Genomic DNA, 27,131 nt, shown 5'->3' with positions numbered 1-27,131 from the left:
TGCTAATTATTCTTTTGAATGTGGGGTGCCTAAAAAGTTGGGAAATCCGGGTATACCCACAATACCTTCCTCCATTAAAAGAAATCGTGTTAAAACTGCTTTATGTGATTTAGGAGCTGGTGTTAGTGTTATGCCTTTTTCTTTTTATAAGAGACTTTGTCGGTGCACTAGTAACGGGGTACGTAGTACCCCTGACTTTTGTACAAGCGTTGAAGGCATATCCCCTCAAGAGAAACCACCAACCCAAGAAGAGAGCCGGAACCAGACGCCGGCAATACCTACGCAACCAGCCAAAGACATGCCAAGAACCCCCGACACCCGTGAGGGGCGAGTGCACAAGCATCCTCGACAAGACCCCGCAAGGCGCCTCCCCGGCAAGCGTGGGCCAACCGACCATCGCTCCACCTCCTCGCTACATGAGTCACTTATCGATGAGGTGTCGAGCTCCCAGATGGCTAGGTGGCTCTATCTAGATACGTGGTGGCGCGCCAGAAGACAAATTACGACCAGGTGAGAACTGTCCAGAGGTGTGTCAAGACCCCAAGCCACGGCCAGCTCATAGGTGGCAAGAGCTTGCCGGGAACGCACCCCCGTTCGCCACCTAAGGCTGCATTTATGGTGCTTTGCCTTAAGTGTGAGAGTTAGGTATGATAGCACTGTTAGCTATATGATCATGATTGTTTGCCACTATGGACGCCCCTTGAGCTATAAAAGGAGGCCCGAGGCAACCTAGCAAAGGATTCGGACACTTGGAGATTCTACACTTAGTAGATCCGGATTCCCACGGGATTAGAGCCAAGTGTACTTGTACGTACGTGATAGCTCTCCGCGGCAACCGTTGCCAATGTAGAACTGCATGCGAACTTCATCTTCCGCAATCAATCCACCAAAGAAGGAGTGGAGTTCTACGCTTCACAATGGCCCGAACCTGGGTAAAAACACATGCGTCTCATCATTGTGACGCTCGTAGTTTCCGCCCTTTGTGCCATATGACCTCCCCGCCGAACCACAATGGGGCCAAAGGTCCCATAGGTGATTGAGTGCACACCTGCACCGACATCTTTGTCACGCCATGCAGGGGGATTCATTCGCGTGAACCGGAGAATGCGAGCGGCGTGTTGATCTTCGTCGTTGTTTCCTTTTCACCATGGCTCCCAAGAAGAAGACGGGCGCAGATGCTCATCCTTCTACTTTGAAGGCCACGAGCCTTGCTGCTACGGACGCTGCTGGCGCCACGACGGCGTCTAGCGATGTGGGCACTGTGGGCGATGCGGGCGGCGCAGGAGGTGACAACGTCGTGTCCCCCACGGCTGAAGCTGGAACAGGGAACACCGGAGGCGAGCAGCAGCGACGTCCTCGCGAGCTTGTCCCTGGTGTTCTGGGCGAAAGGGACACCCAGGCTCCACGCTTCTGCCGCATCAGTGCCGCAGCCACAACAGTGGCACCCAGTTTGAGGCAAGCCGTGATCCATCGGTTGCGCGTGCCATAGGCGTTGTTGTTAGGCGCATGCCTCACTCGGAGCAAGACAGAGCGCTGAGCGGGGCCGCACATCCATGAGCTCGGCCTCCCACATGCCAGACCGCTATGGTGACCGGTGCACGACGACAAGGGTGTGACGATGCTCCTCCTGGTTCCAACAGGAGTCGAGCAACATCGCGTTTTGCCTCACTGCCCTTCCTGGACACAGCCGCAGAGGCAACAACGCAGGCTCAGCTATTGTTGAACTTCCCACCAGCGGCTCACAAGATGGACGAATGGACGGCCTCCATTCAGAGTTCGATTGGCTTCGCCGAAGCTAGCAAATCGCAACAAGCCGAACCGTCCCGTCACCCACGGATGGCGATGGTGGCCCGGTCTGATGGTTGTGCCAAGGGGGCTACCCCAACGGTGCAGTCCCCTCCTCGAAGGCAAACCCAAGGGCAACCGCAGCAAGCTCTGCACACTGACGGGCCCGACACGGCATCCATGGCCTCGCCGGGCCATGTGACTAGCGAGACCAGATGCGTGTCCTAGATGACTAGCGGAAGCAGGACGCACGTATCACCATTGAACGACGCCAAGAAGCACGTCGTCTATCTCACAAGTGCAACGACCTAAATGTTGGTGACGCCGCGCCTAGTGCTGGCAGATACCTACCTTATGAGGTTGGGCGTCCCGCCTTTATTCGCAAGCTACAATAGGTCCAGTGGCCGTCGAGCCGAAATTTCAAGCTTGAATTAACAGAAAAATATGACGGGATGCTTAACCCGACGGAGTTCATGGGCATCTACACGATAGCCGCCCACGCTGCTGGAGGAAGAGATGAGAAGGTGCCCGCCAACTATTTACCTTTGGCACTCAAGCCAAATGTGAGATCGTGGCTGATGCACGTGTCAGAGAATTCCATTTCATCGTGGTTTGACTTGTGCAACGAGTTTTTTGGCGCCTTTACGGGTGGCCGCCAGGATCCACGATAGCCCAACGACTTGCATGTCCTCCCACATAAGGAGGGGGAAACCTTGCGGAAATACATCCAAAGATTCAGTAGAGTGCACCGCAACATCCCGGAGATACACTCCGCAGCCGTGATTGCCAATTTCCAATCGATTGTGCGCAATAGGAGGATGCGGGCCAAGATGAATGTCAAACACCCCAAGACCGTCAATGATGTGTACACATTGGCGGACAAGTGTGCACGAGCTAAAGAAGGAAGGCGACTCCCCAGAGAGGAGGCTGGTGTTGGAGTCGACTCTGACGACAATGACGATACCCCTAGATCGAAGGGGAGGAACCGAAAGCGCAACAAGAAGCGCAAAGGAAAGGCAGTGCTGGCCGTCAAAAGTTCTGGTGACCTATGTGTTGGCAAGAAGGCGAAAGCCGAAACCCCCGACAACGGAGCTGCCTCATGCGGTGATTGCCGGGAGGCAGCAGCGGCAGAGAAAATTGGAAAGTCGGATCGACCATACTACAAGATCCATCGCACCAAGGGCCACGATCTCCAAGAATCCCGCCAAGTCGAGAAGCTTGTTGAGAAGCAAAAAGCAGAATACAAGAAGCGCAACAAGGAGAAGGGCCAAGATAACGTTGCCGGGAAGGACTCCTGTCTTGGCCAACATTGTCCATAACACGTGTAGCTCCTCTTTCAGTAGCACATCATACAAATTAATATTATTTCCCGGTTGTCTCAGCCCTTGAATAAGTATAGTCATGAGTATGTGTTTTTCCTTCATGCACTTCCAAAGGGAGGAGGTTCTACATCCATACAAACACGGTCCATGTGCTATGATTGGTGTTCTAGTTGCTAAACGGATTCATGCCATCAGTACTAGCGCCAAGCACGATGTTCCTTGGATCATCTGTGAAATATTTATATTCAGCATGTTATGCTCTCCACTAGCTAGCATCTCCGAGGTGTCTCAGCTTCGGATCATCTCCATCGTCTCGCTTCGCCCTAATCGCATGACATTGCATGGAGCTTTGCTTCCTTAGCATCTACGAAATACTGCTACACACGGGGAGTGATGGGAAAGTACCATACGAATTTTCGTAGAGCTTTCTTTTCGACCTTCTTATATAATGAAGCATTGCACTTTGGCCAGATGGTTTTTTTCACATGCTCGTTCTGATATAAGATGCAATCGTCGATGCATGTGTGGTATCTAATGGGCGATAGATCAAAAGGGCACACAATTGTTTTTTGTCCTCCTCGACACTAGTGGAACCAAGGTTGTCAGAATCGCGATTCTGAATCGGATCGGAGCTCCGTTGGTAGGATCGTGAATCATAGAATCATAACTACCATGATCGTAGAAACTTAGATTCTATGAGCAAAATCGTAGAATCGGAGGGGTTAGTTTGGATCATAAAGTCGTAAGATCCTAAGACTTGAGTCACGGTTCTAACAACTTTGAGTGGGACACATGCTTCCCGCGGGAAGAACCTTATTTAGATACTTCAAAAGGTTATCCAGGCTTGCGTCTGTCCATTTGTTTTTTGCCTTATTCTTTAGCACTACTAGTGTGAATCTCAAGTGGGTCACCTCGGGATCACAACCATCATACAATGGAGTCTTCGAGACTATCTCGAGTTGCACCAGCTTGGCCTCCTCTCTAGAAGCAGCTTTGTTCCTAGTCGTCCTGTTGCGAAGCAGGTCTCAAGCATGCGGGTCCCGCATGGCTAAACTTAGCAGGGACGAAGACTGCAGCATTTCCGTCTTTTTCCTCATGTATGGCCTCTTCTATGCCACGTTCGGACTCTACTGCGCCATGGTTGGCGCCATTCCCGAAGCCCTCTTCTTCGGGCCCATTTTTGATCATCTCTTCGTCTCGGCCCATGTCGTTATTGCTAGCCCCGTCGACGTCCTCATCATCATGTCTTAACTTATCCATCGAGTATGGCCATCCATGAAACCATGCATGAGCAGGTGCGCCTTGAATTTGCCAGCCTTAAAGGGGTCAAGCCATGCTCCTTCTTTGCATCTATGACACGGACATAAAACCTCCTTCCGTTTGATTTCATACATGTCATTCACAGTGGATTACCAGTATCTTTCCACCTTCCTTCCATTGACCTTCATGATTGCCTACGCGAAGCAAAATAATTATAATTTTGTATGCTTGAATGCATTCACGCAGCAAAATCATACAAAAATTGACACGACCTTCCCTAAACATAGGACATATCGAGTTTACCCAAAATTCGCCGAAATGGAAATGAAATGATCTTTCGGCAAAACATAGGCAAGTCATCTCATGCACATTTCAACAAATACACAATATAGGCAAGTCACATGCCACACGCACAATTTAGTACCATCGAGCATATATAGCTCGATCCTATCGTGCACGCACACAAACACATACATATATTTCCATTCTTGCACGTTAACTCTCTTTTTACTCACATATGTCGAGAGAGATCAATCATGGTACTAAGATATTCAATTCTCCTTCTTAATTTGCTAGTAGATCTAGATAGTGAGGTAACTATATAGCTCTAACTAGGGAGAGAGAGAAGAAGCTAGTGGAGGGTTAAAATATTAAAGAGAGGGAGGTCATTAATTAATGGAGGTGGTGGAGGGCATTAATTAATGAAAGGTGGGAGGGAAAAGAAAGAGGGAGGGGGAGGGCATTAATGGAGGTGATGGAGGGGCAAAGAAGAGAGATGGGGAGGGCATTGAAGGAAGAAGCAAGTGGAAGAGGAGGTGGGGAGAAGGGGAAGAAAGGGGAAGACATGATGTGGCTTGCAAATATAGCAGCAATGCTGGTCAAGGAAACACGCTACTACTAGCTTCACTATCAGTAAGGGCTAGGCGAAAACATACGCTGATCCTAATTGGGGCCCACCAGGTTACACATAGAAAAATACCAGTAGCGCATTTCGTCAGCAATGCGCTATAGATACAGAAATAGCAGTAGCGCTTGGTATGGTCCATGCGTTGCTACTTTATCCTGACCTAGGGGTTCCATTGGGCCCACTTAGCAGTAGCGCTTTTACTGTAAGCAGCACTACTGCTAAACTGTATCAGTAGCATTGTTTCAATCTAGCACTACTCGTACTTAGCAGTAGCGTGCTGGCCCTCACAAGTGATATTAGTAAGTTTCTACCTATAAGCTTTTCCTAGTAGTGTTATAATCTGCATAGTACTAGCAATAAAAATATGTCGATTACTAATACTTACTAATTTAGCTAATTCATTGAAAGGTAATAGTTTTGATATGAAATCCCTTCACTACAATAGGACGAAATAGACATGCAAAATTGTTAGTAATATGTTTGCACAAATACAACATGAAAATATTATATTGCCTACAGGCTACACATGTAGGTGATTCAAAATGGACACTTGGGAAGCTAGTTGCTCTTGCTCGAACGCCTACTCATGTAGGTGCCTACAAAAAGACACAAAAGCTAGCTGCTCTTTCTCAAATATCAGCTCAAAAACCTCACAAAATAAAGTACCAACTAAAAACAGAAAACACACAGTGGGGACTCCGACACAATGACATGTCGTTGACTTGTATGTGAGGCTACATGGATGGAGGCTGCACGGAATGTTTTATTCCCACTCTCAGATGTGGTGGACTGATTACCCCCAAAAGCTCATACACTTGATACACATAAGGATGCATCCGAAAAAGAGGAAGATCAACATCTTTAGTAAAACAAAATTAAGGCTAATCAAGCAACACTAATGGAAGGTCCGATGGTTGCTCGCTGACCTTCAGCGTGGCCTTTGCGCGCGAGATCCAAGCTGAGGATTCATCGCCCTAACTCTTTCAACCATGTAGTCGAGCTTGTGTCATCGGCAAGGCTAGAGGTTAGCATGAATGTGAGCTATAGCAGCATAGAACTTGTGGGAGGAGAATCTGAGACTTGCAATTTGGGAAAGACTTCACACATGTGGGGAAGGCCCAGTCGAGGCATGTCTTTATAGTGAAGATGACTACTTGACTATAAATGTGATGGACTGCTGCAATTCATTTTTTAGTTTCTTATGCAATTATTATGGAGAAATAGTGGATGCAGCATTGGGGAAATGGAACCAACATGTTATCCACTTGGTTTGAAAAGTGCTTTGAGATTGCGAGTCGCCGCCAACATGTTATCCACTAGGTTTGAAAAGTGACTCGCTGGCGTATGGAATCGCTGAGGCAGTGATTGAGCCACCGGCGGATGATCCGTGTGGCGTTGCTTACTTGGCTGACGAGGTTGATTCTCCCAAGGTTGTCGAGTCCCTGGGGTGCGTTGTGGAGTGCAGAAAAGGCATGTCGGCTCGAGATTGGGGTGAAACCGCCAATCATGCCTACTTCGATGAACTATCTCCGAGGCATCTCGACAAAGACCTAGTTGTCAAGCTTCTGCCTTTAATCGTTCGGCCTCACTGTGGATATGGGCCTGCAACTCGCCATACGAGTATTCTGAGCATCAATTTCTTCCTAGATCTTGGTCATCTGCGCATGAAGTTTTGTCAACTCTGTGTTACACTCCTCCTGATTTTCCAGGGTTACTCGTCCCTCCAGGAGTTTGGTCACCATCAAATCCTCCATAGCCTCGGTCGGTATCTTGCTTGACCCGACGCCCCCTGAGGCTGGTGTCAACCCGTCAGGGATGTTGGCGGCTCCTGCTGTAGTGGAATTAGGAGTCGACGCAGTTCCTGCCATGTATACAGTGGCTTGGCGTGGTGGCTCAGAGAACTCCAGATTGATGGGACAACCCCCAAGCCTGCCATCAAAAAGTGGACGGATCGACTCGGTGTCTCCAACCGAGAATTCACCATCAGAGTTAACAAGAGTATCCCCACTGGTTACAGTGTTATCCGCGAGCTCAATCCCCTGAGTGAAGCCCACGAAGACGTGCCTCTAGCCGACTTGAAAAAAGTCACACCGCTTGCATTGAGCCGGCTTAACGATGTTGGTGGACATGTCTGTCTCGGGTCCTGACGCGCCGATCTTACCGATGAACACGTGGATCTTGCTGATGGGAACCCGGTACCTGTACTCGATTGAGCCGGCCTAGGGACCCTAGTTTGAGTCATCGATGTGGAGCTTACCACGGCGCCTCTTGGTAATCTCTCTGATCACGTATTCCTTGATCCCAGTTTGAGTTCCCTTCAAGACCTCAACAACACCATGTGTTGGCCCCATGATGGGCGCCAACTGTCATGATTTTTTCACTACAGATGTCATCATGAAAGGACTTAGGTGTGAGGCCATCGCAACTAGGTGGCGACTTGAACGGAGTTGACTGGAATCGAGAGACGCGAGTGTACCCAAGTTCGGCCCCTCCGATGGAGTTAAAAGCCTACTTCTTGATTTTGGTGTTTATTGATGAGGATCTCAATTACAAGGGTGCACAATTGCTACCTAGCTCACGAGGATTTCTAACTTGTCCCTTCTAACTCACGGTCTCCCCTTTATATATAGGTGGAGGCTCTCAGATTACAACAGAGTCCGGGTCGTAACACAACCCGTGACTTATTCCTTCTCCTACTAACTTGGGCGAGGGGAAATTTTCATGTCTTTCCTCATGAGCCGGCCCACCAGTCGATGGGCCATGAGCCGCCTCTAGCCACTGAGCCCCCTCATGGTCCTTCATGATTAAAGGACATCCAACCCAAGTTATAGCCTATGCGGGTTATATGTGGAGCGGTTCAACCCATGGGGTATATTCCCAACACTAATACTGATCAATATTTGGCTGCTCATCATGTTTTGCGTGAGTTTGTTTCTGTAGAAAATTTGATGTCGAATGGTTAAAATGGTAATAAAAACGGGCATTATTTCATGTGTTACCTAGCCATGGATGACTCCTCACTGATTGCGTTGGTTTCCCTCCCAGCTTAAAGGGTTATGTAGCACAGCGACAGCAAGTATTCCCCACAGTTATGAAACCAAGGTATCAATCCAGTAGGAATATCCACATATCCTCGCAACACAATGTGTGTAGGGGTTGTCAATCCCTCATGGGTACAATAGGACGATAAAAGGATGTATTGATAGATGCAAATAAAGTAATGGTAAATAAAACTTAGCAAGGTATTTTTGGGGTTTTGATAATATAAATCTGAAAATAAAAGAGCAAATAAATTGGAAACGCAAACAACAAAATAGATATTGCAAAATAGATGATGTAAAATAGACCCGGGGGTCGTAGGTTTCACTAATGGCTTCTCTCGAGAAAATAGCAAATGATGGGTAGACAAATTATTGTTGGTCAATTGATAGAAGAGCGAATAATTATGATGATATCCAAGACAATGATCATGTATATAGGCATCACGTCCAAGACAAGTAGACTGACTCATGCGTGCATCTTCTACTATTACTCCACACATCGACCGCTATCCAGCATGCATCTAGTGTATTAAGTTCATGGACAAACAGAGTAATGCTTTAAGAATGATGACATGATGTATACAAGATCTATTCATGTAGGAATAAACCCCATCGTTTTATCCTTAATAGCAATGATACATGTGTGTCATGTCTCTTTCTGACACTGAGATTGAGCACCGCAAGATCAAACCCATCACAAAGCACATCTTCCCGTTGCAAGATAAAAAGATCAAGTTGTCCAAACAAAACCCAAATATCGGAGAATAAATACGAGGCTATAATAATCAAGCATGCATATAACTTCATAGATCTGATCATAAACTTGTTGTTCATCGGATCCCAATAAACACACCACAAAAGGAAGAGTTACATCAAATAGATCTCCAAGAGACCATTGTATTGAGAAGCAAAATGAGAGAGAAATCCATCTAGCTACTGCCTACGGACCTGTAGGTCTGATATGAACTACTCGCGCATCATCGGAGGAGCACCAATGAGGATGATGAACCCCTCCATGACCGTGTTCCCCTTCGGTAGGGTGCCAGAACGGGCTATAGATTGGATCTCGTGGCTTCTGAAACTTGCGGCGGCTGAAACAATTTTTTGTCGGCTCTCCTGTGGTTTCTGCAATATTGGGTATTTATAGAGCTCACAGGAGGTGAAGGAGGCACCCGAGGCCCCCACTACCCACCAGGACGGGTCAGGGACCCAGGGAGCACCGTGGTGCATTGTGGGCCACCTCGGCCTCCCCTCGTGAGCTTCCTTGGTCCTCAAGTTTCCTTGCGATCCAAAACAAATCTCCAAAAAGTTTTGTGTAATTTGTACTTCATGTGATATTGATTTTCTACGAAGGAAAAAAAACAAGCAAAAAACAGCAACTGGCACTAGGCACTATGTCAATAGGTTAGTCCCAAAAAATGATATAAAGTTGCTATAAAATGATTGTAAAACATCCAAGAATGATAATATAACAGCATGGAACAATCAAAAATTATAGATGCATTGGACACATATCAGCATATCCAAGCTTAATTCTTGCTCGTCCTCGAGTAGGTAAATGATAAAAATAGAATTTTTGATGTGGAATGTTGCCTAACATGTTCATCATATTCTTTTCTTTTTAGCAAGGACATATGGACTTGTAGATGATTCAAAGCAATAGTCTATATTTTGACATGAAAACTTCAATACTCAAGCATATCAACAAGCAACCAAGTCTTTCAAAATATCAATGTTAAAGAACGTTATCCCTAGCCCATCATGCTCCATCATTGGTCCATTCATGCAAGACACCCAAATATTAGCTACATCCAAGGCTCAAGTATGATAACAGTTTTCCTCTGTTGGTGCTTTATAAGAGAAGATGGAGACTCAAATTCAAAATAAAAAATGCATAAAGTAAATAGATAGGCCCTTCGCACAGGGAAGCAGCAATTTGTGGCGGTGCCATAGCTCAAAGTGAAAAAAATTAGAGATAAAATATTTTGGGTGGTATGATTTTCTTGTCAACGAAAACGACTAAGAGTTCCCAATATCTTCCATGCTAAACAAATCATAGGAGGTTCCCGAACTAAAAATAAAGTTTATTCCTTTTTCCACCATTCTTTCACATCCATGGCTAGACGCATCCACGGGTACCGTCCATACCAAAGTTGTCCAAGAATTTATTAATCGACAACATAAAATAAATTTTCTTTGCATTTCGGGACTGGGCATCCCTATTGCCGCCACAGTCTCATGCAATGACAAGTGAATAAACACTCATCTTGAGAATAACCTATTTAAAAATGGAATATATTGGCCACCCCTCGCCGCTTCATGAGCGGTACGGGCACACAAAACAGAAGTTTATTTGAACATTAGAGTTGGCACTTGCAAATTAACTTAGAACGACACTAAAATACCACATATAGGTAGCTATGGTAGACACATTTGGCACAACTTTGGGTTGATTTGGATTCACAAGAAGTATTCCCGCTTAGTACAAGTGAAGGCTAGCAAATAGATTGAGAAGCGCCCAACAAAGGAACGAAAACCATCATAAGAGAACATTAAACATAAATAACACTGAACAATGCAACACAAGTAGGATGTAATTCCATAGCAGAATTATTGACTTCATGTGCATGCATAGGTAATCACAAACCTTAACACAAATATTCTTACTAAATAATAATTACTCATCAACGTAACTCATATATCACTATCTTCATATCACGAAACTATTGCAACAAATCAAGTTTAACATCCAATGATCTTCATGAACATTTTATTACATCCCCCCTGGATATCTATAACTTTGGGACTAATTTCATTTAAAGAAAATTGCCATGGCAAATAACAAGCTCTCAAACAAATATAAGTGAATAACAAGAGCACAAGTTTCTTTAAAATTTTCAACCCTCAAAATAATATAAGTGAAGCAAGAGACGATTTCTTCAAAATTTCTACTAACTCTTAAAATAATCTAAGTGAAGCATGAGAGAAAATTTCTTCAAAATAATAGCACCATCGTGCTCAAAAATATATAAGTGAAGCACTAGAGAAATTCCAGGGCTCTAAAAAATTTAAGTGAAGCATAAAGAGCGATTCTAACAAATCATAGCATAATTTGGCTATCTCAAATAGGTGTGTCCAGCATGGTTTTTTATGACAAACTAACAATAAAGCAATCAAAGACTCATATAATAGAAGACGTACCAAACAAAACTCATGATATGTGACGAACAAAAAAAACTCCAAATAAAATTACCGATGGTTGTTAGAAGAAACAGGGGATGCCTTCCGGGGCATCCCCAAGCTTAGTTGCTTGGTACTCTTTGTATATTACCTTGGGGTGCCATGGGGCATCCCCAATCTTAGGCTTTTATCATTCCTTATTCCTTAATCCTTCGCGATATCACCAAAACTTGAAAACTTCAATCACACAAAACTCAACAAAACCTTCGTGAGATCCATAAGTAAAAGAAAACCAATATTTACTTTAAGTACTATAGAAAACCCATTCCAATTTTGCTTTTCCATTATACCTACTGTATTCTAACTTTAGCATGGCTTATAACCCCTTCACCCCCCCCCCGATACAATCCATATATTCATCAAAATAAGTACACAAATGCAAAGAAAACATAATCTGTCAAAAACAGAACAATGTGTAAAGACTCAATTTTACTCATACTTCTGCAACTCTAAAAATTCTGAAAAACTAGGAAGTCGTGGGCAATTTGCATATCAATATTTTGTAAATAATTGAAACACTTTTTTCACTTCTGAGGTTTTTTAAAATTCTTCTACTCAACGCAAAAGTTTATGTTTTCCAACAAGATCAAAGCAACTATCACCCAACATGATCTTAAAGGCTTTACTTGGCACAAGCACTAATTAAAACATGAAAATACAATCATAACAGTAGAATAATTGTTCAAACACTCAATAACAGAAATAAAAAGTGAAAAATAAATTTTATTCATTGGGTTGCCTCCCAACAAGCGTTATCTTTTTACGCCCCTAGCTAGGCATAAAGCATAAATTCAAGTGTTGTCATCTTTAGTTCCCAACTCCTCAATCACACATCCATAATTCCTTAGCAATCTAGCATGCATATCTCAAAAATTACACTCCTAGGAATAAAGTTAAATAATTCATTCATATGAGGAAATTCATTCAAGTTGAAGTGAACCCTAATCATCTAAAGATCTATGTTGTTGTTTCTAGAAGAGGCGCCCTTGTCCTTGGGAGTTTGGGTAGTTTTCTTGATAGGAGGAGTTTTCTCAATAGTTATAATGGAAGAAAAAGTCGTGCTCAAGTTACTAAAATTTTCTTCTAATTTATCAATCCGAGTCAGACTCTCTACTACCCTTTCATTAGTTATGGGTTGTTTCTCTTTCAGCATTTTAATAACTTCTCCCATCTTTGAACAAATACGATTAACAATATCTTGCACCGTTTTATCCAAATTTTCAACATGCTCTTTGGTAAAAAATTTCTTTTCAATAGCATCTAACCTTTGCATAACATGCTCAAGAGTTAAAACCGTTTCATTTATAATGTAGGTGGAGACCCCAATAAACTTCACATGGAATTAAGAGCATTGGAGGGTGCACAACTTAAGAAATTTCCCCCGGTTATAGTGTCAAGAACAAATATATAGCAAGAACTAATTCCCACATAAAAATTTCAAAGAACGGTAGTCGATTGCTTATGAATGGATCTATCATGAGCATTGCAAATCCTATACCAAGCATCTTTCAGACTTTCTCCTCCCCTTTTTTTAAAATTGAAAACTTCAACCTCACGGGTGCTCATAGCAATGGAGAAATTTGCCATAGAGATAAGGCAAGCAAGAACACTAGCACACTAGAGACCCGGCAAGAAAACAACAAATGGAAAGAAGGCAAATAAAAAGGGAAAGGTTTTTGTGAAGTAGGGGAGAGGAAAATGAGAGACTAATGGCAAATAATTTAATTTCAAGGAGATGAGAATTTATGTATGGGAACCTAATAGAACTTGACTTGATCTTCCACGACAACGACGCCAGAAATCTTGACTCCTTCCTGATTGTGTTGGTTTCCTTCCAAGCTTAAAGTGTGATGTAGCACAGCGACGTCAAGTATTTCCCTCAGTTATGAAACCGAGATATCAATCCAGTAGGAAGATCGACAGGACTGTGTAAGCAGTACCTACACACAAATAACAAATCCTCACAACCCAACGCGTGTAGGGGTTGTCAAACCCTCGTGGGTAAAATAGGACGGTAAAAGGATAGATTGATAGATGCAAATAAAGTAATGGTAAATAAAACGCAGCAAAGTATTTTGGGGATATGATAATATAGATCTGAAAATAAAAGAGAAAATAAATTGGAAACGGAAATAGCAAAATAGATCTTGCAAAATAGATGATGTAAAATAGACCCGGGGGCCGTAGGTTTTACTAGTAGCTTCTCTCGAGAAAATAACAAATGGTGGGTAGACAAATTACTGTTGGGCAATTGATAGGAGAGCGAATAATTATGATGATATCCAAGACAATGATCAGGTATATAGGCATCACGTCCAAGACAAGTAGACCGACTCCTGTGTGCATCTACTACTATTACTTCATACGTCGACTGCTATCCAGCATGCATCTACTGTATTAAGTTCGTGGAAAACTGGGTAATGCTTTAAGAATGATGACATGATGTAGACAAGATCTATTCATGTAGGAATAGATCCCATCGTTTTATCCTTAATAGCAACGATAAATGTGTGTCATTTCTCTTTGTGTCACTGAGATTAAGAGCACCGCAAGATTGAACCCATCACAAAGCACCTCTTCCCATTGCTAGATAAAAAAATCACGTTACCAAACAAAACCCAAATATCGAAGAAGAAATACGAGTCTATAATAATCAAGCATGGTTATAATTGCATAGATCTGATCGTAAACTCACTGTTCATCGGATCCCAACAAACACACTCCAAAAGAAAGAGTTGCATTAAATAGATCTCCAAGAGACCATTGTATTGAGAAGCAAAACGAGAGACAAAGCCATTTAGCTACTGCCTACGGACCCGTAGGTCTGATATGAACCACTCACGCAAGATCGGAAGAGCACCAATGAGGATGATGAACCCCTCTACGACCGTGTTCCCCTCTGGCAGGGTGCCGGAACGGGCTTTAGATTAGATCTCGTGGCTTCTGGAACTTGCGGCGGCTGAAACGATTTTCCGTTCGCTCTCCTAGGGTTTTTGGAATATTGAGGTATTTGTAGATCTCACGAGCATTGGAGGAGGTGCCCGAGGCCCCCACTACCCACCATGGCGCGGCAGGGGCCCACGGCGCCCCCTGGTGCCTAGTGGGCCGCTTGGGCCTCCCCTGGTGAGCTTCCTTGGTCCTCAAGTTTCCTTCCGGTCCAAAAAAATCTCCAAGAAGTTTCGTGGCATTTGGAATTCATCTGATATTGATTTTCTGCGAAGGAAAAAAAATAAAAAAAACAGCAATTGTGTAATGACTAAGATGCGGTCCTTTCCGATTTAGGGAACGAGGCCCCGAATTGGAAAGAAGCGCATCTAAGCGTTTCGCAAGCACGGTAACATAGCACATACATAATAATAACAGAATGACAATAAGGGATTCAATTGCCATCTCATAAATATATCAGAGTTACATCACGCATCCAAACAAGGTAGTTCCGCTACGGACTACAAAACATGATAAATGACTATGCTACCCTGCATGCTTGCCCATGATCACGACCACGCCTCAGTCTTCTGGATAGTTCACGTATAGGCGGTCGTTCTCATCATCGTACTACCACGCCAGCTGCGTACCGTCGGGATCACCTGTCTCGGGGGTACCTGAACCTGTTGGTGTTGGGAAGGAATCTGTAAGCCACGGGGACTCAGCAATCTATGACCTCGGTGCCAGAACTAGTCAAGTTATTAGGTTGGAAGGTGGAGTATTTAGGTTGCAGCATCCTAAGCTTTATATGGTGTCTAACTTACGTAGGACATGTATTGAGGGTGGCCTATACTAGCGATTGATGAATAGATGATCAATAAGTGATCTTGAACACCTACTTACGTCAATCATAACCCCACCGTGTTCCCGATCGAAGAGAGGTCTTCGAAGGGGACAATCATGGCTACGCACACAGTTGGCAATTTTATTAGAGTTATGTTTAAGTTGTCTATAACCGGATGTTAACAAATATTCCAAGTTACCACATAACCGCGGGCACGGCTTTCCGAAAGATTAAACCCTGTAGGGGTGCTCCAACTAGCCCATCACAAACGTACACGGGCCGCAAAGTAATCCTCTATCACGAATCTCGTGATCTCGTCGGATTCCTTAGAGGAAAACCTCAACTCTGGGGAGAACCAAAGCTTCACCGGGATTCCTATACGCAAGATATATCGCTAAGGTAAGACAAGACTAGCAGGACCTCCCGTCGTGGCAACGATCCTGATAAGAGTTGTGTATCTCAGTCTGAGGACACGACGGATGAGTCACACTACAGGTATACCAAACCTCAGGTTGCCCTGTGGTGGCCCCATAGTCTGCCTAGTTTGGACCAACACTCATGAGGAGCACTGGCCCGGGTTGTTGATTAAATTCCTCGGGGTAGCTATTCCCTATGTAGATTATTATTAAGTGATTAGCAAATTAACACCAATGTTGGGTCCTGCCGGACAAGTCTTAGCACTACGCGATTTATCGAGGGGGTCCCCATAACAACCCCGAACGTGTTTGGAGCGATCAGTTATGGAATCAAACACCGGTAGCCGGTAACTATGGCGGCAATAACGGAACATAACACCCGGCAAAAGGCTAGGCCTTTCGTTATTTACCAAGTATATAGGTGCATTAATTTAATAACAGATTTAACATAATGATATCAAGCTCATGTTATCACATGAGACAAAGCACCTGCAACTAGCAACGTTAACATTAGTAGCTGAGCAAAGCCTACTTAGCCATTCCAGATTTGCTAGGAGGGGATAAGTGTTTGGGTTTCATGGCAATTCAGGAGGCAATTATTTCAGTGGTAGGCAGCAAGCATATGACAAGGAAACGTAATCTAGCATAACAAGTCTAGAGATGGGATCAAGGTCATATCATCTTGCCTGTGATATCATCAGCTTGGAACTGCTCTTGTTCGTCCAGCACGTACTCTCCCGAATCCACGTACTCATTCTATGATCCTGGTGCTACCCAACATAAAGATAGCATCCAATGAACAACAGCACCTCAAGACGCAACAAGCACATGATGCATGAGATGAATATGAGCATGCATCTCTATTTCTATCACTAGCACAAGCATGAGAAGTAAATACATGTTCCTGGACAGAACTGCATCCTAAGCTATCTTGACATGTATGAGAATGACATGATCAGATGCCTCACGTGAAAACGATGCAAAAGCATATAAAGAACATTACAAACGGAGCTACGGATCAACGGGAAACAACAAAACAAGAAATGAAGTGCTACGTGTCAAATACATCACCACACACTCCAATGGCATAACTCTGGTATTTCCACGTTGCCAAGACATAAAACAAACCAACATGGATGGGGTGGTGCAAATAATAACACCACACCATCATCTATGCACCCACAATCATCAAAACACCAAAACCACACAATCTGTCATAAACAGCATCATAGCACTTTGAGAGCTACGTGCAAAGCACCTACAGCCACCCAAACATGACAAATAAGATATGTGGCAGAAGCTATCCAAGAGTAATACAAGCACAAGAAAAATATCACACAAAGGAGTTTCACACAGAAAGTTACACACCTGCTAACTTGGCCAAAAATATCAGATTTCACGGACTTAGTGAAAATTCCAGATTCTCACTAGCTGTTTATGCTGTGAAGCATTTTGACAGCACCCAAAACAATATCTACAGGACTCCAAATGGAATGAAAATTTATAGAGATCTAGACAAACATAAAAGCTACAACTTCCCAGTTGAAAGCTAAGGCTGAATCACAACACATGGACCTGCACAAGCTCATCAACAAGAGAAGAAAATATAAACAGATTCTCAGACTTAGTGAAAATCACAGATTTTCACTAATCTGGAATTTCAGCCACATGCCTACTTTGATTGTGCACAACTTTCACATATGGGTTCCTAAGCATGAAACAAAAGCAAAATGTGGTAGAGGGGGTTGCTACTGCAACAAAAGACCTTCCAATGGCGCTAGAAATAGGCACGTCGACGGGAGAATACTTGGCTAGATCCTTCTGATGCGGCTACGCCTTAAGGGACTTCCTGGGCAAGTATGCAAAGGATTTCCCCCGTGGCCTTGGAGCCTTGCGTTGGTGTTCCCTCGAAGCGGAAAGGGTGATGTAGCGTAGTGGTGGTAAGTGTTTAACTCAGTTTGAGAAGCAAGGTATCAATCCAGTGGAGGAGTATCTCAAGATCCTGCACAAACACAAAAGCTTGCTCCCAATGCTATGAAGGGGTTGTCAATCCCTTATAGATTGTTTTCCAAGTGAGAACTGAAAGCAACAAAGCAAAGTAAAAGCGAAGGTGTAAACGATGGATGTGAATAGACCCGGGGGTCGTAGTGTTTACTAGTGGCTTCTCTCATGAAAGCAAGTAGACGGTGGGTGAACAAATTACTGTCGAGCAATTGATAGAACCGCGCAAAGTCGTGACGATATCTATGCAATGATTATATTTATAGGCATCACGTCCAAAACAAGTAGACCGATTCTTTCTGCATCTACTACTATTACTCCACACGTCGACCGATATCCAGCATGCATCTAGTGTATTAAGTCCATAAGAATAGAGTAACGCCTTAAGCAAGATGACATGATGTAGAAGGATAATCTCAAACCAATGATAAAAAACCCATCTTTTTACCCTTGATGGCAACTACTTGATGTGTGCCTTGCTGCCCCTACTGTCACTGGGAAAGGTCACGACATGGTAGAACCCAAAACCAAGCACTTCTCCCATTGCAAGAATCATAGATCTAGTTGGCCAAACAAAACCCAAGACTCGGAGAGACTTACAAGGATATCAAATCATGCATATAAGAAATCAGCAAAGACTCAAATATATATCATAGATAATCTCATCACAAATCCACAATTCATCGGATCTCGACAAACACACCGCCAAAGAAGATTACATCGGATAGATCTCCATGAAGATCATGGAGAACTTTGTATTGAAGATCCAAGAGAGAGAAGAAGCCATCTAGCTACTAACTACGGACCCGTAGGTCTGATGTGCACTACTCACGAGTCATTGGAGGGGCGATGATGATGATGAAGAAGCCCTCCAACTCCAAAGTCCCCTCCGGCAGGGCGCCGGGAAGGGTCTCCAGATGAGATCTCGCGGAAACGGAAGCTTGCGGTGGCGGAAAAATATTTTCGAGGCTCCCCTGATTTTTTGCTGAATATTTGGGAATATATAGGCCAAGGATCTAGGTCAGGGGGCGGCCAGGGAGGCCACAAGCCCTGACCCCGCCGCCTCCTCCCCTGGTGGCGGAGTGGGAGCTTGTGGGCTCCCTGGAGCCCACCTGGCTTGGCCCACAGGCCCCCTGATCTTCTTCCGTTCGGGAAAAAATCAATTCGGGGTTTTTATAATGTTTGGACTCCGTTCCAAAATCAGATCTGAGAAGAGTCAAAAACACAGAAAAAATAGGAACTCGCACTTGGCACTGAATTAATAAGTTAGTCCCAAAAAAGATATAAAAGGTACATAAAACATCCAAAGATGACAAGATAACAGCGTGAAACCATCAAAAATTATAGATACGTTTGAGACGTATCAGGGGTCACCCTCTAATGCCACAACAAGGAATCAACCTCTTGTGCACACCACATCTCATGGAACCAAGCTCCAAACATAGAACAAATCTGAAATATGTCATTTCCAGAAAGTATTCCCAAGGCAAAACTGACTTCACCAATGGATTCCTGGGATGTTTCTACCCCAAAAACATATAAAATACCTATGCTCTTGCATGGAACAAATGGGCACAAACTAGGAAAGAAAAACTACATAGAATCACATATAGTGAATAGTGCATCATCACATGTGCTATTCACTAGAACAACACCTACCCTAGCATATGTATATGTCCACAACATCAATGGTGCACATGAGGGGGAGACCTCATGCCCATGTGCTTTTAGCACATCACCATTCCCACACACCTACAACAAGCATAAGCATAAGAGCACCTTCACATTCAACTCGTGTGCTTATCATGGCACTTCATGCCATGGCATGTGTGAGACACCCACAAATAAGCACACACACTCACATACATCACATATAACATGCACAAGGGAAACATCCACACATGATATCACTTGCACAACATGGATACACCACCTACACATGATAATTCTACACATGCACTCCTAGTGCAAACACACACACACACACACACACATGATACACAAGGTATGTGGGGAGGGGAACCCATCCACACACATACACACAACACCCTCCACAAACTAGAGCAAATATACATGCTACACACTCCAAATATGGTGTAGCTCATACCTACACTCATGCACATGAGCATCTACACCTCAACTCTCTCATACAACAAAACCATGACTAGGTCACACTAGAAATAAATCTGGTAAGCAATACTGCTCACAGACAGCTGCAGCACAACCTAGAAAAGAAGAACACAACAAAAATAAAGCAAGAAAGGGAAAAAATAAAGGGCTTGGGGGGGTTCGAACCCAAGCGTCTCTGGCTAGCTAAATCACATGATCACCACTCTACTACTGCGCAAGTGTTGACAGAACAGGGGGTGCCAACCAGATAAGCTGTCTGTGCACTCTATTACTGCTGCCAAAAACAAATCTAAGAAGAAAAAAAAGGGGGGTGCAACCCCTGGGACTCGAACCCACAATCACAGGCCAACACGCACACACCAAGTACCACTACGCTAGGCTTCAGAGTCTGACAGAACAGAGGGGTACTTCTAGGTAACACTACAGAGCACGGGGTTGCCCTGCTCTGCAAAGCACAAAGAATTGCCGACGACAAAGAGGCCGCCGTGGCTGCACTGCTACTGCTGCTGTGCCTCGGGAAGAACTACCCTACCAGATCTGTAATTTGCTGCTACTACGAGGGGGAGGCGCTGCTCTGCATCTACCGAGCCCTGCAACTACACACATCACAGAGCACACATAGGTATTGTCGGCCTCCTCTACGAACAGGGGCATGCAAGATCACCGGCGGGAGCTCCTACGCGCATCTACAGACGGGGAACGAGGGAGGAGAAGCCTGCTCTCACCTAGGGAAGGAAGACGGGAACGATCTAAAGGGGAATAAGCCGGGTCGGAGGTGAAGAAGACTTGACACAACCCTGACGCAGAACCGAGGAAGGGGAAGGAGAACGCCGGGACCGAGCCGTTGGCTAGCTCCTGCCAATCGGTGAGGTCGCTCCTCGACCTCAGCGACGGCGGGAATGGAGCGCGGGATGCATCCCCGAGCCCGTGGACATGGTGGCGGCGCCGGACGATGACGGGAGCAGGGGTAGACGTCGGCGACCACTTCTCTCCTCTCTTTATTTTGAACTGCAGAGCTTACCTGAGGGGAAGGAGAGAAGGAGGGAGATGGTGGCCGCGCTAGATGGGGAAAGGAGGAACCCTAAGGGGTTGGGCACGCACGCCGAGGTTATAAGGGGGGTCCTCGACGTTCGTGAGCCCTCACAGCGACTCGCGCGCTTTCTGTTGCCTGACGGAAATTAGGCGTGGGATGCAAACGGCGTCAGGAGGAGGAAGGAGGTCGTGCGAGCTGGGATACCGCGCGGGGAGAGGAGAGATGGGCCGCCAGGGGGGAGGGATCCCACCTATGGCGGAAGACAGAAGCAAGAAAAATCCCTGGGTTGCTTTCTAATAAAAATAAACCAGAGAAAAGCAATAAAAGCACAAGCTAAATATATAAAGCTAAAAATAAAACAAAGGTACCCCTGGGCATAAGAAATTATGCCCTATTTAACAAAAATAGGAAAAGGATTTTTGGAGCCACTAAATATTTACAAAACACGGATTGTTGGATCTGTTTTGTAACTATTTGCACACCTATTCAAAACAGAAACATCACATCTCAAATTCACCACAACAATATGCTAAACCTTGGGCATTTTAAAATCAAAAAAGTATCAAGTGAAACTTGACCTTGAGATGAAATAGAGAGGGGGGAGATGGTTTTGAAACCTATGCAAATCACAAGGTTATTCCTTCTAACACATGCATACTCCACACAAGCTAACACATCACATCACCACACCACCATGGATCACACAACCACATAAGATCACAAGGCATCACATCACCTCATATGATCACAATGCAACAACACAAAGACATGGACATGAAATAACATGGCATGCATGCATGCAAAGGAAGAGTAAACAAAGTGACATCACATGAAATCAATGACAAGGTGGACCCACATGGGAAGGTTCCAAAAAGGGAAAGATACACTCTTGGGGCATTACAAACTCTCCCACACTACAAAAAGATCTCGCCCCGAGATCTACGCCTGAAAGAACTCCGGAAATTCAGAACGGAGGTGATCCTAGCGTTCCCAAGTAGCCTCTTTATCGGAATGGTGTGACCACTGCACTTTGAGAAATTTGACAGTCTTGTTGCGGGTCTTGCACTCAGTCGCCTCGAGAACCGCAACTGGATTCTCATGATAAGATAGGTCAGGCTGAAGGTCGATGTCTTGAAGATGAACAGTGCGCTCGGGGGTCTTGAAGCACCTCCAGAGCTAAGAGACATGGAACACATCATGGACATTTGCAAAGTTTGACGGGAGCTCAAGCTGGTATGCAAGGTCGCCTCTCTTGCCAACAACTCTGAACGGACCAACGAAACGAGATGCAAGCTTGCCTTTGATGCCAAAGCGTTGCATACCCTTCGTAGGCGACACCTTGAGATAGACGAAGTCATCAAGCTCATAAGACATGTCACGATGCTTGTTATCATAATAGCTCTTCTGATGGGACTGAGCTGCTCTGAGGTTGTCGCGAATGACCCGACACATCTCCTCAGCTTCTTCTATCAAATCATTCCCAAGGATCTGACGCTCGCTGGTCTCAGACCAGTTGAGCAGGATACGACACTTCCTGCCATAGAGAATTTCAAATGGAGCCTTGCCAGAACTAGCTTGATAACTGTTGTTATACGAGAACTCCGCAAAAGGCAGACAATCCTCCCACTTCATGCCAAAAGAGATAACACAGGCTCTCAGCATATCCTCAAGAACTTGATTGACTCGCTCCACTTGACCACTAGTCTGAGGATGAAAAGATGTGTTGAAGTGGATCTTCGTGCCCATCGCAGACTGAAAAGAGTCCCAGAACTTGAAAGTGAAGATACTTCCGCGATCCGAAGAGATCATCATAGGCACGCCGTGCGAAGACACAATCCTGGAAGTGTACAACTCTGCAAGCTAAGCTGCCGAAATGGATTCCTTGACTGGAAGAAAATGAGCCACTTTACTCAACTTGTCGATGACGACGAAGATGGCATCATTACCCTTCTTGGACTTCGGAAACCCGGTGACGAAATCCATCTCAATGTGATCGAACTTCCACTCGGGAATGGGCAATGGATGCAAAAGACCTACTGGACGTTGCTGCTCTGCTTTCACCCTTCGACATACATCACATTCATTTACGAACTGAGCAATCTCAGGCTTCATACGAGTCCACCAGAAGGTCTGTTTCAAGTCCTGATACATCTTGGAGCTTCCAGGATGAATAGAGAGCAGAGAGTTATGAGCTTCTTCCATGATTACCTTTCTAAGATCACCTTTCGGAACGACAAGACGATCCTCAAAGAACAATGTGTCTCTGGCATCAACACTGAAGCACTTATACTTGGGAAGACTCTTTGCCACGCCAATCTTGACTTTCTTCACCATTGCATCAAGAAGTTGTGCTGCTCGGACCTGATCTTCCAAGGTAGGAGAGATCTGAAGGTTTGCAAGAAATCCCTGAGGTACTAACTGAAGGTTGAGCTTCCTGAAAGACTCACAAAGGCCAGGCTGGAGAGGTTTCAGAATAAGAGTGTTGCAGTATGCCTTCCTGCTCAAGGCATCTGCGACGACATTAGCTTTGCGTGGCGTGTACTCAACACTCGGATTAAAATCTTGGAGCATTTCAACCCAACGTGTTTGCCGGAGATTCAAGTTAGGCTGAGTGAAGATGTACTTGAGACTCTTGTGATCGGTGAAAACTTCAACCTTTCGTTCCAACAAGAGGTGTCTCCAAGTCATCAGAGCGTGTACCACAGCTGCTAGCTCAAGATCATGCATAGGATAATTCTTCTCCGCTGGCTTCAACTGCCTGGAGGTATAAGCAACCACTTTCTTCTCTTGCATCAGAACTGCACCAAGACCCTGGAGAGAAGCGTCGCAGAACACCTGGTAAGGCTTGGAATCATCCGGAGGAACCAAGACTGGAGTGGAGGTGAGCTTCTCTTTGAGTGTGTCGAAGGCCAACTGACACTCTAGAGGCCAAGCATACTTCACACCTTTTTGAAGAAGACTTGAGACTGGCTTAGCAATCTTGGTGAAGTTCTCAACGAACCTTCTGCAATAGCTTGCAAGCCCGAGAAAGCTTCGAAGCTGCTTCACATTTTGCGGAGGCTTCCATTCAACAATGGCATGCACCTTGGACGGATCAACTTTGATTCCCTCGGCAGAGATAATGTGCCCAAGATAGACAACTTCTTTCAGCCAGAACTCACACTTGGAAAACTTGGCATACAATTTGTACTCTCTCAGCTTATCAAGCACCAATCTGAGATGTTCTTCATGTTCTTCCTCAGTTTCAGAAAAGACCAGAATGTCGTCGAGATAAAGCAAGACAAAGTCATTCTTGAACGGAGAGAATATGTAGTTCATCAATCGACAGAATGTCGGAAGATCATTTGCCAGACCAAAAGACATGACCGTATACTCATACGAGCCAAAACTAGTCATGAAAGCAGTCTTCGGAATATCTTCCTCGCGAATGCGAATTTGATGATAGCCCATTCTGAGATCAATTTTGGAGAATATCTTAGCACCTTTCAACTGTTCAAACAACTCAGTTATGTTCGGAAGTGGATATTTGTTCCTGATTGTCTTCTTGTTCAATGGACAGTAATCGACACACAGCCGGTCTGTGCCATCCTTCTTCTTGACAAACAGAACTCCACATTCCCATGGAGACGAGCTCGCTCTGATCAAATCCAAACGCTCCTGTTCATCGAGTTGCCTCTTAAGTTCCTTCAACTCTTCTGGACCCAATTTGTACGGCCGTTTGCACACCGACTCGGTACCTGGCTCAAGCTCAATCATAAATTCAACTTCTCGGTGCGGAGGCATGCCTGGCAGCTCTTCTGGAAACACGTCTTCATATTCGCAGACCACTTGGACTTGCGAAATAGAATTAATCTCACCCTTTTCATTCAAAGAGAACAAACAGATTGTATCATCGCGCGCCGCGAATATAATCACGTCTTTCGAAGAGTGGGTAAGCTTCACTTCTTTAGCTTCACAATCAATCGATGCCTTGTTCATGGCCAGCCAGTCCATACCAAGGATCAAGTCAATGTCGGAATTGCCCAAGACATACGGAGAAGCCAGAAAAGAATAACTGCCTATCTTGACAGAAGCATCCGGAACAACCCAACGAGAACTCATAAGCATACCCGGAGAAACAATGTCCAAAGACTTAGCCAACTCTTGAAGATGGAAATCATGCTTTACCGCAAAAGGATATGACAAGAAAGAATGCGATGCACCAGAATCGAATAACACTTCAACAAGAATATCATTGACGAGGAGGTTACCCATGATCACATCTGACGAGTTTTCTGCCTCAGCTGCATTCACCATGTTGACTCGAGCTGATCTGGGATTGAACTTGACAAGAGCATTGCTAGGAGGTTTGCGTGGAGGAGGAGGCGGCAGACGAAGCTGAGAAGTGCACTTGTTGGCATAATGACCCTTCTACCCACACTTGTGACAAGTAACCTCTGCTGGCTGCCGGTACTGAGTTTGAGGAGGCCCTTGCTTCTGATGATGGAATCTTTGTTGAAACACTGGGTTGGGTGGGTGGGAAGAACCACAGCCACCAGAATGCTTGAGCTGCAGCGAGTGCCAAGGAGGAGGAGGAGACACCCAAAACTTTTGTTGCTTCTGAACCATGTGAGTAGAGGAAGAGCTGGAATCTCTGAAGCGCTTCTTGGAATTCTCCACCCTGAGCATGGCTGCCTCTGTCCTGAGAGCTAAGTTGTAGAACTTGTCGAACTCCTCGGGATCGTGCAAAGCAAGAGCTAACTGCAAATCTTCTTTCAAGCCACCTCTAAACTGATAAATCTTCCTCTTCTGATCAGGGATATCCTGCAAGGCGTACCGGGCTAGCTCGTGGAACTCAACGATGTACTTGTACATGGAGTTACCACCCTGCTTCAAGCGCCTGAACTTCTCACGCATTTCCTCCACGAAGCTGGAAGGAATGTAGTGGGACCTGAAGTCACGGAAGAACTCATCCCAAGTGATCACTCTAGCGCCTCTGGAATCCTTCAACTGTTTCCACCACATAGATGCTTGCCCCTTCAGCTGGAAAGTTACAAATTTGACGAAATCCTCAGGACGAACATTGCTGCACTCAAAATGCTTGTTCATGTCACGGATCCAATCCTCGGCATCAAACGGTTGGTCACAGGTGGTGAAAGTCTTCGGCTGATTTGACAGGAACTGACTCAGATTAGCAAACTGATTGCCACCATGCTGGAAATTGCCTTGCTGCTGATTAGCCCTCTCTTGCAACAATTGTAGCAGCATCTGGGTGTTTGCATTTGTAGCATCCATCACCACTTTCCAGGCCTCCGCGGGAGGAGGCGGCGGTGGAGGAGGATTCTCCGGAGGAGGAGGTGGTGGCGGCACAGCCTCACGCCCTGGGTTCTGACGAGTTGGTGGAGCCATCCTGAAGACGGACAACACATTAGCCCACAGAATAAATTGAAGATATAGCTGAATCAAAATTACAGGAATATCTAAACAGGAATATAGCAATTGCACTCGAACAAAATAGTAAGAAAGCTTCCTCAAAGTGACGGTCGACAAAATTCTGATTAAGACCACTTGCAAACAAGTATGAGCTAGAACTGCTCGGAACAAACATATGATCGAGATTTCATCCGATATCTTCGTGGATAAGATCGCACGGGCTCGAATTTACACTAGCCATCCTGTGCAAGGTAGTGCACACGACATACGAAGTATCCCCGAGTCGTAGCGAGCTACAAGGACTCTTTAAGACACAACGAGAACCGTTGTAAGACGACCGTGAACAAACATACCCACTGAACATCGAATCCCAACCTCACATCATGCATCTGTAGGAAGATAGTCCTATAAGAAACTACTTGATATCCCACCTATGAATTCCCGAAATATCTCGTCATGCAATCCGGTACACGGATACAAGGAGTAATATCACACAACTCCTATACTAACCCGTCACCTGTATCACATCCGTCAACACACAACCAGAATCTCGGACCTTCATCTACAACACACCCTCGTGATCACAACGATACAAAGTATGGCAGTACTCCCGAACTATCTGCACCGGTACTGGGGACATCGGGGTTATCTCGCCACTACTAGTATTGAAGCAATTACGAACATCCTTCGTTCTTAGATACTCAGAAATCTGAATGATGGCGATGTGCGCAAGAATCCCCTGGAGCTCAACTCCCGGGAAGAAATCACATCAAAATCATATAGATTTCACAAATACCCGCGTGATCCTAAAAAAT

Source organism: Hordeum vulgare, chromosome 1H (assembly GCF_904849725.1).
Source record: "Hordeum vulgare subsp. vulgare chromosome 1H, MorexV3_pseudomolecules_assembly, whole genome shotgun sequence".
NCBI classification, from domain to species: Eukaryota; Viridiplantae; Streptophyta; class Magnoliopsida; order Poales; family Poaceae; genus Hordeum; species Hordeum vulgare.
This window is presented reverse-complemented; position numbering follows the sequence as displayed.